Source organism: Solenopsis invicta, chromosome 6 (genome assembly GCF_016802725.1).
Source record: "Solenopsis invicta isolate M01_SB chromosome 6, UNIL_Sinv_3.0, whole genome shotgun sequence".
Classification (NCBI taxonomy): domain Eukaryota; kingdom Metazoa; phylum Arthropoda; class Insecta; order Hymenoptera; family Formicidae; genus Solenopsis; species Solenopsis invicta.
The window spans coordinates 19,504,196-19,510,195 of record NC_052669.1 but is presented as its reverse complement, the minus strand read 5'-3'; positions in this window follow the sequence as shown (position 1 = coordinate 19,510,195).

The following is a 6,000-nucleotide window of genomic DNA, read 5'->3' as shown; positions in this document are numbered from 1 at the left end:
TTATTTACGTATTTTATCGATCAGATCGAATTTAGTCTATAACAATGCACCTTGATTTGTCTCTCTAGATTTGACAAGATAATGGTATAAATCATCGTGTGCACGAAAACATTTTCCAACTGCCACTTCCTTCGTAAAGTGTCTACAGTAGATAGTCTTGGAAGCGCGAAAAATGATGGCGTGAATTATGGCGAAACTGGCATCGCGTGCTGCGCGCGTGCACATTAATTATCTCAACGCGAAAGATCCCCGATCGTCGTAAAATGTAATCTTGTTTGATAACGCTGCCTCTACACTCCGAGGTAAAATTATCGAAGTCATGCATATCTGTTTTTATAAACACATATGATGGCTCTGTGTAAGCAGTAAGTAAAAAAAAACGAGTATCTGTGCGCAGCAAATGTTATACGGAATAATTTTATTTTAAGAAGAAATATGGAAACATTGAAAATCTTGACATATTTTGCAACGAGATATCTTGATGCAAATTATTTCTGTCGGACTACACGGTTTTTAGCAGCACATCAGATAAAGGATATTACAACAATGTATCTTCATTCAAAGTTACTTCAAAATTGCAGGATATATAAATACTCTTTTTATCAACTGCGTATGTTCACTGAAAAATCGTACTGTTGAAAGAAGGAGATTTAATGAAATTGCAATATGATGTAAATGTCTAGTAGTAAGTCTAGCACACTATATTTGACATTATTTTAGCATCAATTTATTCAATATTTATTGCTTCTTCTTATTCTGAAGAATTTAAATTTGAAGAGAAAATATCTCAGTTTTGAAACAATAAGTAAATTTTTTGTAGTTTTAAGAGCTCAAAACGGCGATAGTTATAAATTGTACTCTGTAAATCTCATAAAGTAAAGCGTCACTCTAAAAAAGTGAAAATTGAGTCAGAGTGATTTGTCACTTTAATAAGAGTAAAAATTTATTTTTGTAGAGTGAAAATTTATTTCTACAGAATGAATATTGAGCGAAATTTTTCCAGTGATTTTTCACTCTATGAAATTTAGAGAGTAAATTTAGAGAGACACGAAAAGGACAATTTTACTGAAATACAGATCTGAAAATAATTATGTTGAACCATTAAAAAATTTACATTGAACGTGTAAACTGACAGCTAGACTGTCAAAACTGTTTGCATCAATATCATCACGTTTAAATTTCTCACATAATTATTTTGATAGTCCAACATAAAATTTTCTACTCTGTATCTAGCTAAATTTTTAGATACTACAGTAAAATTGTTCTTTCCGTGTATAGATATCGGATTGCCGAAAGTGTTGAAATAAAGAAGATCACAGTGCAGGATTTTCTCTCGGGGTTACTCCTGGGCAACCGAAGACGCTTCCTTCTCTTTCAATTAGAAGGCGGGTTTCGCCTTCGGTCCTCGTGATTTATGAAATCGCGTTCGCGACGGGCGCCGCAGATTTACTGCAACGTGAATATGGATTTATGCGCGCGAACGCGCACCGGAGGAGATAAAGGCGCGGTATGCAAATACGTCCGGCGCGTTTTGTCAAAGTCCGCGGGCTAAAAGGAGGTGGACAGCGGAGATTTACATGTGCCACCGCACTGTACCCAGGAGGAGAAGGAGGCAAGGTCGAAAGAATCAGATTCCCGACCGGGATATCGATCTGGCGATCACCATTTACAGATGCAAAGGCGCGAAGGAAACGGCTTAATGAAATTAATTAAGACCTCCCCATCGCCACGATTTGCTCACGCGAGTGGAACGATCTTGTATCGGTTTAACTTACTGTAACTTACAGAATCAAAAAGAAACGTATGAGTAATAACGGCGTTTTAAGAGAAACAGGTTTTTGGCCTCTTGTGTGTTCCTGCATTTTCTTAAAAAAAAAATTTCTCAGAAAAAAGATTATTTTTTAATAACACGATTGAATGAAAATAATAAATGCCGTTATAACTTTATAAATTTTTTAATATATTCCGGAGACTGCGGGAATATATAACAATAATTAAGATTAATGTTACGCATGTCTGCATTTTATCATTGCAGAAAAACATATTTACTATATCAAGAGTTGGGGCACTTTTTTACTTGCGCGCGAGTAATCGCGCAATTAATTTTTACATTTAACTTCCACCGTGCAAGCCGTAATCAGGTTTTTATGTAATAGCGGCCTTGGTTCTTGGATTCGTGCCTCGAAGTCGTAAGTATCGGCTTACTCTCGTCAGTATCCGTGATAGAGTATCCACAGAGGCGAGGCGCACTTATCCGTCCCGTGCAGTTGTCTTCGCTCTTCGAGATGCCCGGGACAAGTACGACGTGTGTCCGATGCTGTGGATCGTTATCGTAAATTGGATCGCATTCCTGAAATCTCGGGAAATAACCATAAAATATCCCACACTCGTTTAAGGCAACGGATTCCCTCGCTTTCGATGACGAAGCGATGTATCGGATTATCTCGCGACACTAAGGTCCAATCAAATCGATCTTTCCCCGAATGTAAAAAAGACAGTACAAATCGAAAAGTATGATGGAAGAGAAAACGATTGCCACTTACTGCTAACAAAAAACTCATTTGTTTCAAAGGGTCGACATTTCAGAAGGCAGAAAAATTGGGCCAATCTAAAAGCATAACTTGCATATAGTTCTAGTTTTTCTTTTTTTTTGAAAGCACGAGGATCGAGAATTATAGTAATTGCGATAAGACTAAAGTGGGAGAGAATCAATTGATTTTCGTCACACGTCCATGATATTGCACCTTTCTGAGTATTAAGGAAGTAAAATGAGAACTTCACTGATCTTTTCAAGATGATACGTCATATATTTCTTTAATCAGCACATTGACTGATGATGATGATGTCTCTTAAATGGAGAAACTAATCATGTTTTTAGCGTATACTTTCGAAAGTTCAATTAGATGAAACATCGACGTCGATCGACGTGCTAAGCGATCGATCTTCGCGAAACAGCGATAAATTTCAATTATGAATGTGTGGGATACGATTTAACGAAGACCTTGTAATAAAAGCAGAGGAACTTTCCGCATTAATTTTCTAACGGAAGTTTAGTAAAGAGCAAATACACTTGAGATGTTTGCTGTTGGGTTGGTCATTAATTCTGTGTGATTTTTTTACCTGTAAAAGAAAGATAATTTCTTTTTTTTTTTTTTAATAGAAGGTAATAACTTTTTCAAGAAATTGGCTGTTATTTACTATCTCTTGTCATCTTTCGGCTTCATAATTCCTCGATCAATGAACTTCCTGTTTTTCTCAGTAAAAAAAACCATCTCATCTATGAGGCAAAAACCGCATAAAATTATTGACCAACCCAATATTTAAATAATCATAGCATTTTGAAGTATTTTCTTTTTAACATTATTACATTACTTCATTTTATTTTATTTTTTCGTGTGAACAATTACATTTCTTCTAGTCTTCGCACTATAATTTCTTATCATTACATCTGTGACTACAGTGATTTACAAGGACTTTCTCTATTTCCCAGACGGATCTCTGATCTCCGGATCTTTCGCGATTACATGTAATTATGATAAACCATTTCACAGGGTTCACGCTCAATTTCATCGAGGTGGTACGCATGCGACGGCGACAAAAATGTCAACGTCCGACTATCTTTAACGCGCGAAAGACTTTCGCCGCAGAATCGTCTGAGAGCCCCGCAGTCATAACCCTCGTGCGCTCCTTTCTAATCCGTGGGAGTTAAGGATCGAAGCGCAATCAAGGGAAGATCCGCGAACGACCCGCGTTCCACTTTCATTCATAACACCACCCAATATCTCACCTTACTTTTTTCTTTATTTGCTTATTTTTCCCAAAGCTGCCTATCATCGTAATCTTTTAGAAATCGAGCGTTAGGAAAGCCATGTATACATATAGCTTCACCATGCTGATTCACAGCTTCCTTCGGTTTCCCGCTACAAGTCGTTAGAATATTTAGATATTCAGGGTACTGGAATACGAGATTAGACTACGAAGAGCTACTCAGGCTGTCCCACTTTAGTTTGTGTAAAGACATAAGCACGTTTCATATTACATAGGTATCCTAAAAGTGTGAAGAACTGAGAACAAGTGTAGCAGAACGAAATATCTCTATACGGAAATTAGATAATCGAATCGTGCGATATTTTTGAAATCATAAAGTGTTTTATCCCTCTCTCATTTTATTACTAATGATTATCTAATGTGATGAATGTAATTTTGTAAGACGATTATTCTCGTAATACGTCTTCAATGGCATCTTCACAGCGTTCATTGAAAATCTCTGATCGTTTCGCTTCGTTCTAATCAGCATCAATTTTGCGAACGTGGAGATTCGTAAGACACGACCCACATTTCCTGCGACTCTCCTGGTCGGCGGCGTTTCACCTGTCCGCGATTCGGACGTGAATCCGGAAAGGGAAGAATGATACGAAGAAATTTCAAAGCGGCGATTAAAAAATAAGAGTAAACCTGTTTCCAGAACGGGACTCATGCCACGCGAGAATTGTTTGAGTGGCTCACTTATCTGCAAAAATTTAACGACGTCCCGTTTCGGAAAAGAAGAGAAAAACACATAAATTATCTTGAAGATATAAATATCTATGTTACATCTTAAAGATATTATATACAGAGTATTTGCTGTAATTTCATCAGTTAAAAATCACCAATATTTTTTTCCTAATGGAATGGCTTTTTTCATTAACAGTAGTACAAACATAGTGCATAAAAAAAAATAAATTTAACCATGGTTGCCCCTTAAAGACATTTAAATATAATTCTTTTTTATATTTAACGTCATTTTGATGTGAAGGTATCCTATAGTTGGATTTGTTTTGTTATTACATTATTACGTACTGAATTAATGAGAATATGCTCATTTAAAAAAAAAAAAAACGTAAATGATTTCGAAATCTTGTAAAATAATAAGTATAAAAAATATTTATTTCTTTATAACGAGCAACGTATTCCTTTAATACTTTCTCGTATCATTAAAAGCAACAGAGATATTCTAAATGATCGAGTTACGTCTTTCGTATAATTATTTAATAATTCTAATAGACTTTTCGAGAAAAAGATTTATCATACAATTCCATAGAGAATTTCTGTGAACCGGAAGACTTCCGTTTCGCTTTTCGATTGTTGCTTCTTCCCACGCTCGCCTTAACATCCGAATTTACATTCTCACGCTTTACAGCATTTATTCTACTCACTCCTAGATGATAACATCGCCAGGTCACGTAATGTCGATTTACGGGACGGCAAAAGACTCACGGTGAACTTGTGTATATCGATCACCTGTCTGTCGAGCACCTTATTAAGCAACGAGAGAAGCCGTCATAGCAGAGCAGCCTTTAACGAGGTAAATTATTTATAATTTTTTAATTAATTTTAAATAACACTGTAATAAAGCGGAAATTTTCTTATTCCATTATTTATGTCGTTCAATGATACGTATTTTGTACATTTTTAAACGTCACCACCTTATAACTCGCTCTTTTTTTTCCCAAGATCACGTAATTACACTTTTATATTTAATTTCTTTGTGAAAGTGTAATAGTTCGATTGTTAAAGAACATAATGATTTCAAGACAACCTCGCTGGTAATAAAAAAAGGTCTTAATGGCCTCGTTTCCTGGAAAAAGTGTCCTTTATTCCGTATGCATCAATACTCATCACGAAAGTAGGCTGGTAATTCTTAATATCGGAAAATTAGCTGCTTTATTCGCGACTTCTCTGAAACAATTTAACGCGTACCGGTTAAACAGCTTCTAACGACGGCGTGCGTAACCGAGGACAGTAAGTACTGCCTATCGTACGTTGAAATGCTATTTGAGCGTAGCGCAGAATCGCCGCTTTCACCCCTTCCGTCGTCATCAAGCAGCTGTTGTTAGAAACGGAGTTCGGAGTTCGACGGGGAAACCGAAGGAATTTCCGAGCGGAATAAAGCTGCAGCGAATTTCGGGCGCATCGTTGTCTCCACGAAGAAGAAAGTCATTGTCGTAAAAAAAGGTTTTA